The following is an 18,286-nucleotide window of genomic DNA, read 5'->3' on the forward strand; positions in this document are numbered from 1 at the left end:
ATCAAATTCCAAAGACATATGCACTGTTCAAGCATTCATTCAGAAGGCAGAAAGCATTGCCACCACATGTAATTAATCAGAATTTCTTGTATTAAAAACTCGAGAAATATTGCCTCCTTATCCTAAAGAAAATCTTCTATTTTATTCATGTTTAATGATGATGAGAAAAATAAATTATAGCTTAATTGGAGATAAAATCAAGATATAGATACTAATTACTACTACTTATATGTAACTTCTAAGGTAAAGCATAAATAAGAGCAATTATCACAGGGTTAAGGCTAAGATTGGAACTCAACAACCTTAAGGTTGGGAAGTGGATGTTCCTCTACTCTGTGGGGTGCTTGGTCCTTCAAGAGATAACTTCTGACGCTTCAGTTCCTTGAAGTCACGCCCTTGCTCTTCTTGTTCCCTGAGTAGTTTGCAGAGCATGCTATGTTGATTTTGCTGTTCTTCTTTTATTTGGTCCATAGCTTCTTGCAACTTAGTAACAGATGCTTCAAGATGTTCCCAGTATTCAAATTGAGGGAGTTCTGGTAGAAATTCTTGCGCCCTCCTCTTGATGGGGTCATCCTGCATTTGTTGTTTTTCCATTGTGATTTTAGTGATTGGTTGCTCCACTGAGATATACTCTGTTATTCCCATCTTTACTCCAGTATCTTTGCAGAGCATAGAGATTAGGCTTGGATAAGCTAACCTGGCATCCTTGGAGTTCATGTTTGCGAGTATGTAGAATTCAGATGGAATCAGTTGATGAACTTCTACTTCTTTTCCCAACATAATGCAATGGATCATCACTGCTCTTTTAACGTTGACTTCAGAACGGTTGCTGGTGGGCAATATAGAACGCCCAATGAAGTCCAACCATCCTCTGGCGACTGGTTTGAGATCTTCTCTCTTGAGTTGATTTGGGACACCCCTTGTGCTAGTGGTCCACCTGGCTCCAGGGATGCATATATCCTCTAGAATCTTATCCAGGCCCTTGTTTGTTCTCATCATTCTCCTATTGAAGGAGTCTGGGTCATCTTTTAGCTGAGGTAGCTTAAAGATCTCCCTGATTTTGTCAGGGTGGATGTGAACAATCTTTCCTCTGACCGCAGTCCTATAGTCATAGAGGGCAGTTATAGATATTCTCTGCCTGTCTGTTTGCCACAGATTAGCGTAGAATTCCTTAACCATATTACTTACCACTTTCGTTTCAGGATTACCTAGGACTTCCCAGTTCCTGTTTCGAATCTGCTCTTGGATCTCTGGGTATTTATCTTCTTTCAGATCGAACTTGACTTCCGAGATCACTGATCTTAGACCCATTATTTTGTAGTAATGGTCTAAATGTTCTTTGGTTAAGAACCTCCCTTGATTCCAAAGTGGTTTTGGAACACTCTTTTTCTTGCCTCTTGGAGTGGGTTGTTTTCCTTTAGGAGCCATGATCTTAGTGGGTATGGTTTAGTGATCACGGATAAACACACCAAACTTAGAGGTTTGCTTGTCCTCAAGCAAAAGAAAGAAAGGAGAGGGATAGAAGGAGAGCGAGTGTTGAATGGTGGATGAGAGGAGGGAGGCCGAATGTGTTTTTAAAAGGGAGGGGGTGGGTTTTCGAAAATAGGGAGAAAGATAAGATAGAAGATATGATTTAAAAAGAAATAAGTATGATAAGAAAAGATATAATTTAAAATTGAAGAGATATGAAAGATATTTGAAAAAGATAAATTTGGATTTTTGAAAAAGATAATATGGAGATTTAAAAAAAGATATTGATTAGTTGAAAAGATTTTGAATGAAAAGAGATAGATTTGTTTTGAAAATTTGAAAAAGAGTTGAATTGGATTGAAAAAAGGATTTGTGCTTATGGATTAAGATACATTTGATATTTTTAAAGTAGGGTTTTTAGAAATTAGGGATTTTAGAAATCAGGGTTTGTAACATGTTTATGCAAGAAATCATGAATTGAAACATGAAAATTAAAATTAAAATGAAAAATATGAAGTAAAAATGAAATTACCTCCTCCCCACCATCCTGGCGTTTGAACGCCCAAACGCTGCATGTTTTGGGCGTTCAACGCCCAACTGCTGCTTCTCCTGAACGCCCAGCAGTTGCTTCTTTCTGGTGTTGAACGCCAGGAACTCCTTTGTCACTGGGCGTTTTTCTGAACGCCCAGGACGCTATAAATCTGGCGTTAAACGCCCAGAAAGAGCTTCTTTCTGGCGTTCAACGCCCAGAAGATGCTTCTTTCTGGCGTTTAACGCCCAGATGGCTATCCTTACTAGCGTTCAACGCCCAGTGGATGCTTCTTTTGGGTGTTGAACGCCCAAAACAGACTTTTACTGGCGTTTTCTTGCCAGTGAGCTCTTTTTCTCTGTTTTGTGTGCAGAATCCTTTTGTAACCCTGTAAACTTATACAATTGACTCTTTACCTTAGTATCAATGAACTTTATATAAACAAATAAAATCAAGAATATGGCAAAATGCTTAGAGGAAGTGATTCCCCATGGCTGGGTTGCCTCCCAGCAATCGCTTCTTTATTGTCTTTAGCTGGACCTTGCTGAGTTTTTAATCTAGCCTCAGCCTTGAGCACTCTTGCTCAACATTGCCTTCAAGATAGTGCTTGATTCTCTGTCCATTAACAATGAACTTCTTATCAGAATCAATATCTTGAATCTCCACATAACCATATGGTGATACACTTGTAATCACATATGGTCCCCTCCACCGGGATTTTAGTTTCCCGGGGAATAGCCTGAGCCTAGAGTTAAACAACAGAACCTTTTGTCCTGGTTCAAAGGTTCTAGATGACAGCTTTCTGTCATGCCACCTTTTTTATTTCTCTTTGTAAAGCTTGGCATTTTCGAAAGCAGTGAATCTGAATTCCTCTAGCTCATTCAGCTGGAGCAATCTTTTCTCTCCAGCTAATTTGGCATCAAAGTTAAGGAACCTGGTTGCCCAGTAGGCCTTATGTTCCAGTTCCACGGGCAGGTGACAAGCCTTACCATACACAAGTTGGTAAGAAGAGGTCCTTATGGGAGTCTTGAATGCTGTTCTGTAAGCCCACAGAGAATCATCCAAACTTTGTGCCCAATCCTTTCTACGGGTACTTACAGTCCGTTTCAGGATTCTTTTTAGTTCTCTGTTAGAGACTTCAGCTTGCCCATTTGTCTATGGATGATATAGAGTTGCCACCTTATGGCGAATCCCATACCAGACCATGGCAGAGTAAAGCTGTTTGTTGCAGAAGTGAGTGCCCCCATCACTGATTAGTACCCTAGGGACACCAAACCTGCTGAATATATGTTTCTGGAGGAACTTCAGTACTATTTTAGTATCGTTGGTAGGTGTGGCAATGGCCTCTACCCATTTTGATACATAGTCAACTGCCACCAGAATATAAGTGTTTGAGTATGATGGTGGGAAAGGCCCCATGAAATCAATTCCCCATACATCAAACAACTCAATCTCGAAGGTTCCTTGTTGAGGCATGGCATAACTATGAGGCAAATTACCAGCTCTCTGGCAACTGTCACAGTTACGTACAAACTCTCGGGAATCTCTATAGAGTGTAGGCCAGTAGAAACCACATTGGAGGACCTTGGTGGCTGTTCGCTCACCTCCGAAATGGCCTCCATATTGTGATCCATGGCAATGCCATAGGATCCTCTGTGCTTCTTCTCTAGGCACACACCTACGGATTATTCCGTCTGCACATCTCTTAAAGAGATAGGGTTCATCCCACAAGTAGTACTTTACATCAGAAATTAATTTTTTCTTTTGCTGCCTGCTGTACGCCTTGGGTATGAACCTTGCAGCTTTATAGTTTGCAATGTCTGCAAACCATGGTGTTTCCTGAATGGCGAACAAATGCTCATCTGAAAAGGTTTCAGAGATTTCAATAGAGGGAGAGGGCGCCCCTTCTACTGGCTCTATTCAGGACAGATGATCAACCACTTGGTTTTCTGTCCCTTTTCTGTCTCTTATTTCTATATCAAACTCTTGCAGAAGCAATACCCATCTTATAAGCCTGGGTTTTGAATCCTGCTTTGTAAGTAGATATTTAAGAGCAGCATGGTCAGTGTACACAATCACTTTTGATCCTACTAAGTATGATCTAAACTTGTCAATGGCATAGACCACTGCAAGCAATTCCTTTTCTGTGGTTGTGTAATTTTTCTGGGCATCATTTAAAACACGGCTAGCATAATAAATGACATGCAGAAGTTTGTCATGCCTCTGCCCCAGTACTGCACTAATGGCGTGATCACTTGCATCACACATTAATTCGAATGGCAATGTTCAGTCTGGTGCAGAGATAACTGATGCTGTGACCAGCTTAGCTTTCAGAGTTTCAAACGCCTGTAGGCACTCTGTGTCAAACACAAATAGTGTGTCAGCAGCTAGCAGATTGCTTAGAGGTTTTGCAATTTTTGAAAAATCCTTTATAAACCTCTTGTAGAATCCTGCATGCCCCAGAAAGCTTCTGATTGCCTTAATATTGGAAGGTGGTGGTAATTTTTCAATTACCTCTATTTTAGCCTAATCCACCTCTATTCCCTTGTTTGAAATTTTATGCCTAAGGACAATCCCTTCAGTCACCATAAAGTGACATTTTTCCCAGTTTAAAACCAGGCTGGTCTCTTGGCATCTTTTCAAAACCAGTGTCAGGTGATCAAGACAGGAGCTGAATGAGTCTCCATATACTGAGAAGTCATCCATGAAGACTTCCAAAAATTTTTCCACCATATCAAAGAAAATAGAGAGCATGCATCTCTGAAAGGTTGCAAGCACATTACACAGCCCAAAAGGCATCCTTCTGTAAGCAAATACTCCAGATGGACATGTGAATGCTGTTTTCTCTTGATCCTGGAGATCTACTGCAATTTGGTTGTAGCCTGAATAGCCATCCAAAAAGCAGTAATAATTATGACCTGCTAGTCTTTCTAGCATCTGGTCTATGAATGGTAAAGGAAAATGATCCTTTCTGGTGGCTGTATTGAGCCTTCTGTAATCAATACACATGCGCCACCCTGTAACTGTTCTTGTAGGAACCAGTTCATTTTTTTTATTATGAACCACTGTCATGCCTCCCTTTTTAGGGACAACTTGAACAGGACTCACCCAGGGGCTATCAGAAATAGGATAAATAATCCCAGCCTCTAGTAATTTGGTGACCTCTTTCTGCACCACTTCCTTCATTGCAGGATTTAGCCGCCTCTGTGGTTGAACCACTGGCTTAGCATTGTCCTCCAATAAGATCTTGTGCATGCATCTAGCTGGGCTTATGCCCTTAAGGTCACTTATGGACCACCCAAGAGCTGTCTTGTGTGTCCTTAGCACTTGAATTAGTGCTTCCTCTTCCTGTGGATTTAAAGCGGAGCTTATGATCACTGGAAAAATATCACCTTCTCCCAGAAATGCATATTTCAAGGATGGTGGTAATGGTTTAAGCTCGGGTTTAGGAGGTTTTTCCTCTTCCTGAGGAATTTTTAGAGACTCTTTCAATTCCTCTGAATCCTCTAGATCAGGTGGAACATCTTTAAAGATGTTCTCCAGCTCTGATTCGAGACTCTCAGCCATGTTGATCTCTTCTACCAAAGAGTTAATAAGATCAACTTTCATGCAGTCTTTTGGTGTGTCTGGATGCTGCATGGCATTGACAGCATTCAACTTAAACTCATCCTCATTGACTCTCAGGGTTATTTCCCCCTGTTGGACATCAATGAGAGTTCGTCCAGTTGCTAGGAAAGGTCTTCCTAGAATGAGAGTAGCACTCTTGTGCTCCTCCATCTCCAGCACTACAAAGTCAGTGGGAAAGGCGAATGGCCCAACCCTGACAATCATGTCCTCAATCACGCCTGATGGGTATTTAATGGAGCCATCAGCAAGTTGGAGACATATCCGAGTTGGTTTAACTTCTTCAGTTAAACCAAGCTTTCTGATAGTGGATGCAGGTATTAGGTTGATGCTTGCCCCAAGATCGCATAAAGCTGTCCTGGTGCAATTTCCCTCTAATGTGCATGGTATCAGAAAGCTTCCGGGATCTTTAAGCTTTTTAGAAAAGCTTTTCAGAATGACTGCACTGCATTCTTCAGTGAGGAGAACTCTTTCAGTTTCTCTCTAATCCTTCTTATGACTCAAGATCTCTTTCATGAACTTGGCGTAAGAAGGTATTTGCTCAAGTGCTTCTGCAAACAGAATCTTTATTTCAAGAGTCCTGAGATAATCTGCAAAGCGAGTAAATTGCTTATCCTGCTCCTCTTGGCGGAGTTTTTGAGGATAAGGTATCTTGGCTTTATATTCCTCAACCTTGGTTGCTGTAGGTTTATTTCCTACAGAAGTGGTTGAAGAAGCCATTTTAAATGGGTTGTCATCAGCACTTGTGGGTGTCTGATCCCTCTCTGGCAATTGAGTGCTAGAGTTAGAAGCTGGAGTGGCGTTAGACGCTAACTCCTCATCTGTTCCTGGCGTCTGAACGCCAGAACTGTGCTTCTTTTGGGCATTCAACGCCAGTTCCTTGCTTATTTCTGGCGTTGAACGCCAGTCCTGAGCATAGTCTGGGCGTTCAGCGCCAGCCTTCCACCCAATTTCTGGCGTTTTAACGCCAGAATTATCTTTCCCTGGGCTCTTACTGTCCTCAGATGGATTTTGGGTGGTTTGCCCATTTCTTGGCTTCCTGCTGCCTTGAGGTAGGGTATTTAATGTTTTCATACTTCTTAATTGAACTGCTTGAAATTCTTCTGTTATTTGTTTTGACAGCTGCTGCTTTGTTTGCTTCAATTGTTCTTCCATATTTATATTAGCCATCCTTGTCTCTTGTAGTCTATCTTTGAATTCGGCTAACTGTTGTGTTAGAAAGTTCAATTGCTGATTGAATTCAGTAGCTTGTTCAGCAGGACTGGGTTCAGTAGTCACTGTTTTAGCCTCTTCTTTCATGGAAGATTCGCTGCTTAGGTACAGATGCTGATTTCTGGCAACTGTATCAATGAGCTCTTGAGCTTCTTCAATTGTCTTTCTCATGTGGATAGATCCACCAGCTGAGTAATCTAGAGACATCTGAGCTCTTTCTGCAAGCCCATAATAGAAGATGTCTAACTGAACCCACTTTGAAAACATTTCAGAGGGGCATTTTCTTAGCATCTCTCTGTATCTCTCCCAAGCATCATAAAGATATTTATTTTCTCCTTGTTTAAAGCCTTGGATGTCCAGCCTTAGCTGTGTCATCCGTTTTGGAGGAAAGTATTGATTCAGGAATTTCTCTGTCAGCTGTTTTCATATCTTTATGCTAGCCTTAGGTTGGTTATTTAACCACCTCTTGGCTTGGTCTTTTACAGCAAATGGAAACAGTAATAATCTGTAGACATCCTGATCTAGTTCCTTATCATGTACTGTGTCAGCAATTTGTAAAAACTGTGCCAGAAACTCTGTAGGTTCTTCCTGTGGAAGACCGGAATACTGGCAACTTTGCTGCACCATGATAATGAGCTGAGGATTCAACTCAAAGCTACTGACTCCAATGGAGGCTATGCAGATACTACTCCCATATGAAGCAGTAGAGGGGTTAGCATATGACCCCAGAGTCCTTCTGGACTGTTCATTTCCACTTAAATCCATGATGGAGAAAGGGAGATGATGTAAAATAGAGAAGAAATATTTTTATTTATTTAATTATTTATTTATTTCGAAAATAAAATAAATTAAAATAAAATAAATAAAAATGGGTGAAGATTTTCGAAAAAATGAGGAGAGAGAAAGTGGTTAGGAAGTTTTGAAAAAGATATGATTTTTTTTTTCGAAAAGGGTTTTAAATTTTGAAATAGAAAAAATATGAATTTTAAAATTGATTTTCGAAAAATTACTTTAAAATAGAGGGAGAAGATATTTTTGAATTTAATAAGGAAAGAGAAAAATAATAAAATAACACAAGATCTAAAATTTTTAGATCTAATGCTCCGTGTTTTCGAAAATTTTGGAGGGAAAACACCAAGGAGCACCAAACTTAAAAATTTTAAGATCAAGACAGGGAAAACTCAAGAACGCCTTGAAGACTCACAAGAACAACAAGAACATGAAGAAGGAACACTAAACTTAAAATTTTTAGAAAACCAAACTAAAATTTTTGAAAATCAAAGGAAAATCAACAAGAAAACACCAAACTTAAAGTTTGGCACAAGATTTAATAGAAAAATTATTTTTGAAAAAGAAGATTTTGAAAAGAAAATAAAAGACTCTGACCCAAAAGACAAAAATTTCCTAATCTAAGCAACAAGATTCACCGTCAGTTGTTCAAACTCAAACAATCCCCGGCAACGGCGCCAAAAACTTGGTGCACGAAATTGTGATGTCAATGTTCACATTACTCTCTTATAACTTCGCACAACTAACCAGCAAGTGCACTGGGTCGTCCAAGTAATACCTTACGTGAGTAAGGGTCGATCACACGGAGATTGTTGGCTTGAAGCAACCTATGGTTATCTCGTAACTCTTAGTCAGGATATAATATCAATAATAATTTTTAGTTTGAATTGTAAAAAGTAAAAAGGGCAGAACACAAATTATACTTGTATGCAGTAATGGAGAATATGTTGGAGTTTTGAAGATGCTTTGTCTTCTGAAATTCTGCTTTCCTCTGTCTTCTTGTTCATGCACGCACGTCCTCCTATGGCAAGCTGTGTGTTGGTGGATCACCGTTGTCAATGGCTACCATCCTTCCTTTTAGTGAAAAGGGTCCAGGTGCGCTGTCACCGCATGGCTAATCATCTGCAGGTTCTCAATCGTACTGGAATAGGATTTACTATCCTTTTGGGTCTGTCACTACGCCCAGCACTCGCAAGTTTGAAGTTCGTCACAGCCATCCAATCCCAGAATCCTACTCGGAATACCACAGACAAGGTTTAGACTTTCCGGATTCTGATGATTGCCGCCATCAATCTAGCTTATACCACGGAGATTCTGATTAAGGAATCTAAGAGATACTCATTCAATCTGATGCAGAACAGAGGTGATTGTTAGACACACGTCCATGGATTGAGGAAGGTGATGAGTGTCACGAATCATCACCTTCTCCATAATTAAGCGTGAATGGATATCTTAGATAGGAACGCGCATGATTGAATGGAAAATAGAAATACTTGCATTAATTCATCGAGACACAGCAGAGCTCCTCACCCCCAACAATGGAGTTTAGAGACTCATGCCGTCAAAGAGTACAAAGTTCAGATCTAAAATGTCATGAGATACAAAATAAATCTCTAAAAGTTGTTTAAATACTAAACTAGTAACCTAGGTTTACAGAAAATGAGTAAACTATGATAGATAGTGAAGAAATCCACTTCTGGGGCCCACTTGGTGTGTGCTGGGACTGAGACTAAAGCTTCTCACGTGCCTGGGCTATTTTGGGCGTTCAACGCCAGGCTGTAACCTGTTTCTGGCGTTGAACTCTAACTTGTAACGTGTTTCTGGCGCTGGACGCCAGACTGCAACATGGAACTGGCGTTGAACGCCAGTTTATGTCGTCTATCCTTGAGAAAAGTATGGACTATTATATATTGCTGGAAAGCCCTGGATGTCTACTTTCCAACGCAATTGGAAGCGCGTCAATTGGACTTCTGTAGCTCCAGAAATCACATTCCGAGTGCAGAGAGGTCAGGATCCAACAGCATCAGCAGTCCTTTTTCAGCCTGAATCAGATTTTTGCTCAGCTCCCTCAATTTCAGCCAGAAAATACCTGAAATTATAGAAAAACACACAAACTCATAGTAAAGTCCAGAAATATGAATTTTTCCTAGAAACTAATGAAAATAAACTAAAAACTAACTAAAACATACTAAAAACTATATGAAATTAACCCCAAAAAGCGTATAAAATATACGCTCATCACTAAGTGTCTATGCCTTAAAGTTATGAATATAAATCCATCACCTCTCTTAAATGAAAACTGTTCTAAAAACAAAAGAACAAGAAGTACATGGTTTCGAATTCATTCTTGAAACTAGTTTAATTATTTTGATGTGGTGACAATACTTTTTGTTTTCTTAATGAATGCTTGAGCAGTGCATATGTCTTTTTGAAGTTGATGTTTATGAATGTTAAATATGTTGGCTCTTGAAGAATAAGGAAAAAGGAGACATGTTATTTGATAATCTGAAAAATCATAAAAATGATTCTTGAAGCAAGAAAAAGCAATGAATACAAAAGCTTGCGAAAAAAAAGGGGAAAGAAAAAGAAAAAGCAAGCAGAAAAAGCCAAAAGCTCTTAAAACCAAAAGGCAAGAGAAAAAAGCCAATAGCCCTTAAAACCAAAAGGCAAGGGTAATAAAAAGGATCCAAAACTTTGAGCATCAGTGGATAGGAGGGTCTAAAGGAATAAAATCCTAGCATAAGCGGCTAAACCAAGCTGTCCCTAACCATGTGCTTGTGGCGTGAAAGTGTCAAGTGAAAACTTGAGACTGAGCGGTTAAAGTCAAGGTCCAAAGCAAATAAAGAGTGTGCTTAAGAACCCTGGACACCTCTAATTGGGGACTTTAGCAAAGCTGAGTCACAATCTAAAAAGGTTCACCCAATTATGTGTCTGTGGCATTTATGTATCCGGTGGTAATACTAGAAAACAAAGTGCTTAGGGCCACGGCCAAGACTCATAAAGTAGCTGTGTTCAAGAATCAACATACTGAACTAGGAGAATCAATAACACTATCTGAATTCTAAGTTCCTATAGATGCCAATCATTCTGAACTTCAATGGATAAAGTGAGATGCCAAAACTATTCAAGAGGCAAAAAGCTACAAGTCCCGCTCATCTGATTGGAGCTAAGTTTCATTGATATTTTGGAATTTATAGTATATTCTCTTCTTTTTATCCTATTTGATTTTCAGTTGCTTGGGGACAAGCAACAATTTAAGTTTGGTGTTGTGATGAGTGGATAATTTATACGCTTTTTGGCATTGTTTTTACACAGTTTTCAGTATAATTTAATTAGTTTTTGGTATATTTTTATTAGTTTTTAATTAAAATTAATATTTCTAGACTTTACTATGAGTTTGTGTGTTTTTCTTTGATTTCAGGTATTTTCTGGCTGAAATTGAGGGACTTGAGCAAAAATCAGATTCAGAGGTTGAAGAAGGACTGCAGATGCTGTTGGATTCTGACCTCCCTGCACTCAAAGTGGATTTTCTGGAGCTACAGAACTCCAAATGGCACGCTCTCAATTGCGTTGGAAAGTAGAGCAAGTAATAAAGAGAGACATTCAAGGCAAGGAATGAGAATATAGGCTTTCTATCCTAGTCATTAATCATAATATAATAATGGACAAGAGCTAATCCTATTTAGTCATCTCCAACAATGGAAGAAGGTATAATGTTATCTTCACATGAGAGGAAGTCAAATAAGACTAGTTAATCTCAATCCAAAAGTCCTAATCAACTTACTAATTGAATTAGCAAGAGATTAGAGTCAATGGAAACAATATTAACTAACAACTCTAGATCACCAATCTAAATTGGGTATTAAATAACCCAAGATTGTCCAATTTCTCTTTTCAAGCCAAGAATGCTAAAAAACTACTCTAAAACACTTGGAAGGCATAAAAGGAAAGCATGGTAAAATTGCAAGAAATATAAATTCTACAACTACCCAGTGCAAGAAATTAACAATAGCAACTCAAATAAGTAAGAAAGGAACATAAAACATAAATTGCATTAAATGAAAAGGAAAATTAACAAGAGTGTTCATAAATATAAAAGAGGCTCAAAGGGGAAATTAACAAGAAAACTAAGAAGAATAAAGATATAAGAACAAGAATTTGTAAAGAAAACAAGATGAAAACAAGAATTAAAACCTAAATATAAGATGAAAATAAGCTAAAAACCCTAATTTCTAGAGAGAAGACGGAGCTTCTCTCTCTAGAACTAACTTATGGCATGCTTCCAAACCTAGCTAATTGCTCCCCTTTAATGAGCTCACGTGCTGATTGTGATGCGTACGCATGGGTCACGCGTACGCATTGTCTGGCTTTTTCTTATCACGCGTACGCGTCATGTCAAGCGTACGCGTCGCCTGGACGACCTCCTCCTCATGCATGCGCATCTGTCACATGTGTGCGTCGCTCTTAGCACTCCAAATCCTTGTTTTTTCACGAATTCTCCATCTTGCATGCTTTTCTGTTCACCTCTTTGATCCATTCCTTGCCCTTTCAATCCTGAATTCACTAACAAACATATCAAGGCATCGAGTGGAATCAAAGGTGAATTAAAATTGACTAATTAACGGCCTAAAAAGCATGTTTTGAATCTTAAGCAAAAATTAGGAGAGATTTAGAAAACCATGCTATTTCATTGTAAAAATGTGAGAAATGTTGAAAAAATCCCTTAAATTAAGCACAAGATAAACCACAAAATTGGGGTTTATCAAACCTTCCCACATTTAAACTAAGCATGTCCTCATGCTAAACTCAAGAAAGAAGCAAAGGGTATTAACATTTATTGAATCAAACTATCTAAATGCAATCTATCTAAATGAATCTATCTAAATGAATCTATTACTTGGTCAAAATAAATCAATTTCCAAGAAAGCATGTATGAACATGAGAGCTAAGGGAGTACTAACCAAGTCAAATCCACAATTGAATTGAGTTATGAAAAAGATTTTACAAGCTTGCAAGAAAAGAGATGATCATGGGTGACATGTAATTGAGCAATCAAACCCTCACCGGATGTATATCCTCTCTAGTCGCTCAAGTGTATACGGTTGATTTACTCAATTCTCCCCTAATCATGCTTTCTAACATTTGTTTTTCATCTAACAATCAACAATTATTTCATGCATGCATACATATTTCATGAGGACTTATCCAAAGGTTGTAATGGGGCTAGGGTCAAGGTGAGATTGTATTTGGTCAAGTGGACTAGAAATTTGAATCTTTGATTAACTTAAACTTCCCACCTAACCTATATAACAACCTATACAATTCTAAACAAACCTAACTACCCATAATTCTCATTTTTTCACACATTCATGCATTCTCTTTTTTACCACAATCCATATGCATTGATTATTATTGAACTTCACTTTGGGGCATTTTGTCCCTTTTTTATCGCTTTTCTTTTTCTTTTTCTATATATATATATATTTTTTTTTTTCTTTTTCTTTATCATTTTTTTCAAACTAAAATATATACAAGAGCATCAATGCATATGGTTTAACATTCAATGCATGAGTATGTACCCAATTCCCAATATTTTCAATAAAAATACAAAAATACTCTTTTATCCCAACCAATGTTCCCAAATTTCTCACACTTAAATGATAAACACTCTCACTAGCCTACGCTAATCAAAGATCCAAATTAAGAATATTTATTGTTTTTCGCTTTAAGGCTTGTAATGTGCTAAAATTAAGAACAAATAGGTTTAGCATAGGCTCAAAGTTGGCTAACAATGGAAGATAAAAGGTAAGGATATTTGTGTAAGTGAGCTAATTGAAACAATGGCCTCAATCATATAAGTGCATTCATACACAAAATAATAGACATAAAGAATCAAACAAATCAAAGATTACAATCATAGAAAGAGAATAATACACACAAGATTGAAAATAAGTGGTTATATGATGTAACCACACAATTAGGCTCAAAACTCACATGCTTATGTGTTCTTAGCTCAAAAATATGATCCACAATATATAGTTCAAGCAAGTTATAAAAAAATTTTTTACTCAAATCAATTGGGGTGTCCTATAGATAAATTTCTTGAAAATTTCATTATTTTGACTAAGCTTATTATATATACCCTAAATGAAATGTTGTGATTGAGAAAGTGATGAGCGGATAATTTATACGCTTTTTGGCATTGTTTTTACACAGTTTTCAGTATAATTTAATTAGTTTTTAGTATATTTTTATTAGTTTTTAATTAAAATTCACATTTCTGGACTTTACTATGAGTTTGTGTGTTTTTCTGTGATTTCAGGTATTTTCTGGCTGAAATTGAGGGACTTGAGCAAAAATTAGATTCAGAGGTTGAAGAAGGACTGCAGATGCTGTTGGATTCTGACCTCCCTGCACTCAAAGTGGATTTTTTGGCGCTACAAAACTCCAAATGGCGCGCTCTCAATTGCGTTGGAAAGTAGACATCAGGACTTTCCAGCATTATATAATAGTCCATACTTTGCCCGAGTTTAGATTACGCAAACTGGCGTTCAACGCCAGTTCCATGCTGCATTTTGGAGTTAAACGCCAGAAACAGGTTGCAAAGTAGAGTTAAACGCCAGAAACAGGTTACAAACTGGCGTTCAACTCCAAGAGAAGCCTCTACACGTGTAAAGCTCAATGCTCAGCCCAAGCACACACCAAGTGAGCCCGAGAAGTGGATTTCTGCATCATTTACTCATTTCTATAAACCCTTGTAACTAGTTTAGTATAAATAGGACTTTTTACTATTGTATTTACATCTTCGGATCAGATCTTTGGATTATCTTTTGATCCTTTGATCACGTTTTGGGGGCTGTCCATTCGGCCATGCCTGGACCTTATCACTTATGTATTTTCAACGGTAGAGTTTCTACACTCCATAGATTAAGGTGTGGAGCTCTGCTGTTCCTCATGAATTAATACAAAGTACTACTGTTTTTCTATTCAATTCAAGCTTATTCCTTCTCTAAGATATCATTTCGCACCCAAGAACATGATGAATGTGATGATTATGTGACGCTCATCATCATTCTCACCTATGAATGCGTGCCTAACAAACACTTCCGTTCTACATGCAAACAAGCTAGGATGAGTATCTCTTAGATATCTAATACAGAGGACCGAGTCCGAGATATTAGAATCTTCGTGGTATAAGTTAGAACCCATGAACGGCCATTCTTGAGATTCGGAAAGTCTAAACCTTGTCTGTGGTATTCCGAGTAGGATCTGGGAAGGGATGGCTGTGACGAGCTTCAAACTCGCGAGTGCTGGGCGTAGTGACAGACGGAAAAGGATAGTAAATCCTATTCCAGTATGATCGAGAACCGACAGATGATTAGCCATGCAGTGACAGCGCATTGGACCATTTTCACAGAGAGGATGGGATGTAGCCAATGACAACGGTGATGCCCTACATAAAGATTGCCATGGAAAGGAGTAGGAATGATTGGATGAAGACAGCAGGAAAGCAGAGGTTCAGGAGGAACGAAAGCATCTCTATACGCTTATCTAAAATTCTCACCAATAAATTACATAAGTATCTCTATCCCAGTTTATATTTTATTTATGTTTTTATTATCAATTCACCATACCCATTTGAGTCCGCCTGACTGAGATTTACAAGGTGACTATAGCTTGCTTCAGGCCGACAATCTCCGTGGGATCGACCCTTACTCACGTAAGGTTTATTACTTGGACGACCCAGTGCACTTGCTGGTTAGTTGTGCGAAGTTGTGATAAAGAGTTGAGATTACAATTGTGCATACCAAGTTGTTGGCGCCATTGATGATCACAATTTCGTGCACCAAGTTTTTGGCCAGTTGCCGAGGATTGTTCGAGTTTGGACAACTGACGGTTCATCTTGTTGCTCAGATTAGGTAATTTTATTTTAATTTTAAGCTTTTATTTCTTATTTTCGAAAATACAAAAAAAAAATATTTCTTCTTTTTCGTTTTTCCCAAAATAATTTTCGAAAAAACCAAAAAATCTAACAAAATCATAAAATCAAAAATATTTTTGTGTTTCTTGTTTGAGTCTAGAGTCAAGTTTTAAGTTTGGCGTCAATTGCATCTTTTTGATTTTCTAAAAAAAAATTTATTTTCGAAAATTTCATGCATTGAATTCTTCATGATCTTCAAGTTGTTCTTGGCCAATCTTCTTGGGGGTCTTCATATTTTCTTGTTTTGTGTCTTTCCTTATTTTTCATATGCATTCTTGAATTATTAATGTCTAAAGAATAAAAACTTTTAAGTTTGGTGTCTTGCATGTTTTCTTTTCTTGAAAATTTTTCAAAAATAAGTTCTTGGTGTTCATCTTGACATTCAAAGTGTTCTTGGTGTTCATCTTGACATTCATAGTGTTTTTGCATGCCTTTTTGGTTTTGATCTTAATTCTTCATGTTTTGTTTCATTCTTGCTGTTTAATGGAAAAAAATAGAGAAAAACATCAAAAATATATCTTTTCCTTTTTTCTCTTTCCTTGCTAAAATTCAAAAAATCAAAAAACTATCTTTCCCTTTTTCACTCATAAATTTTTGAAAATTTGAGTTGACTTTTTGAAAAAAATTTTCAACATTAGTTGTTTCTTATGAGTCAAATCAAATTTTCAATTTAAAATTTCTATCTTTTTCAAATCTTTTTCAAAAATCAAATCCTTTTCATTTTTCTTTTATGATTTTCCAAAATTTCAAATTGATTTTCAAAAATCTTTTTCTTATTTCTATTTCATATTTTCGAAATTAATACTAACAATTAATATGATTGATTCAAAAATGTTAAGTTTGTTACTTGCCTAGTAAGAAAAGTTCAATCTTTAAATTTTAAAATCATATCTTTTTAGTTTCTTGTTAGTCAAGTAATCAACTTTAGTTTTCAAAATTAAATCTTTTTAATTTCCTTTTCAAATCCTTTTCAATGATTTCTAATCATACCTCTCAATCATATCTTTTTCAAAATCAATTTCAAAATCTTTTCTAACTTCTTATCTTTTTCAAAAACGATTCTCAAATCTTTTTCAATTAACTACTTGACTTTTTGTTTGATTTTAAAAGTTGACTATTTCAATCATATCTTTTTCAAAACTACCTAACTAACTCTCTCTTTCTAATTTTCGAAAATCTCTTCCCTCTTTTTCAAAATTCCTTTTTAATTAACTATTTGGTTTAAATTTTAATTTGATTGAATTTTATTTTTCTTTTTTATTTTCGAATTTCAATTTTAATTTTAAATTAAAACCAAAACTATTTTTCTTTTCTTTTCAATTATTTTCGAACTCTCATCCCTCATCTCCTTCTAATTATTTATTTATTCATCTACTAACACTTCTCTTCCACCCAAAATTCGAACCCCATCTTCTTCTCTGTGTTCGAGTTTTTCTCTTCTCATTCTTGTATTCTTCTCTTCTTATACTTGCATAAGGAATCCCTATACAGTGACATAGAGGATTCCATATTTTCTTTGTTATTTTCTTCTTTTTCATATGAGTAGGAACAAGGATAAGAACATTCTTGTTGAAGTTGATCCTGAACCTGAAAGGACTCTGAAGAGGAAGCTAAGGGAAGCTAAAGCCCAACTCTCTGAAAAAAAGCTGACAGAAATTTTCAAAAAAGAAGAAAACATGGCCAAAAATAATAACAATGCAAGGAAGATGCTTAGTGACTTTACTGCACCAAATTCCAATTTACATGGAAGAAGCATCTCAATTCCTGGCATTGGAGCAAACAACTTTGAGCTTAAACCTCAATTAGTTTCTCTGATGCAACAGAACTGTAAGTTTCATGGACTTCCATCTAAAGATCCTTTTCAGTTCTTAACTGAATTCTTGCAGATCTGTGATACTGTTAAGACCAATGGGGTTGATCCCGAGGTCTACAGGCTTATGCTTTTCCCATTTGCTGTAAGAGACAGAGCTAGAATATGGTTGGACTCTCAACCTAAGGATAGCCTGAACTCTTGGGATAAGCTGGTCACGGCTTTCTTAGCCAAGTTCTTTCCTCCTCAAAAGCTTAGTAAGCCTAGAGTGGATGTTCAAACCTTCAAACAGAAAGAAGGTGAATCCCTCTATGAAGCTTGGGAGAGATACAAGGAACTGACCAAAAAGTGTCCTTCTGACATGCTTTCAGAATGGACCATCCTGGATATATTCTATGATGGTCTGTCTGAGCTATCAAAGATGTCACTGGACCATTCTGCAGGTGGATCCATTCACCTAAAGAAAACGCCTGCAGAAGCTCAAGAACTCATTAACATGGTTGCAAATAACCAGTTCATGTACACTTCTGAAAGGAATCCTGTGAGTAATGGGACGTCTATAAGGAAGGAGTTCTTGAAATTGATACTCTGAATGCCATATTGGCTCAGAACAAAATATTGACTCAGCAAGTCAATATGATCTCTCAGAGTATGAATGGATTGAAGGAATCATCCAACAGTACTAAAGAGGCATCTTCTAAAGAAGAAGCTTATGATCCCGAGAACCCTGCAATAGCAGAGGTTAATTACATGGGTGAATCCTATGGAAACACCTATAATCCCTCATGGAGAAATCATCCAAATTTCTCATGGAAGGATCAACAAAAGCCTCAACAAGGCTTTAATAATGGTGGAAGAAACAGGTTTAGCA

The 18,286-nt window shown here is 37.3% G+C and overlaps 1 non-coding gene across 1 annotated transcript; it reads right to left on the minus strand.

Annotated features, from left to right (window-relative positions):
* Positions 1 to 17,674: 17,674 nt before the first annotated feature.
* LOC148568390 (small nucleolar RNA R71) lies at positions 17,675 to 17,782 on the minus strand. The gene has a single exon (XR_015882973.1). It is a non-coding gene; the product is annotated as a small nucleolar RNA R71 (small nucleolar RNA).
* Positions 17,783 to 18,286: the final 504 nt, after the last annotated feature.

The sequence above is a fragment of the Arachis ipaensis genome, chromosome B4 (assembly GCF_059453495.1).
Source record: "Arachis ipaensis isolate K30076 ecotype BB chromosome B4, ASM5945349v1, whole genome shotgun sequence".
In the NCBI taxonomy this organism is placed as follows: Eukaryota; Viridiplantae; Streptophyta; class Magnoliopsida; order Fabales; family Fabaceae; genus Arachis; species Arachis ipaensis.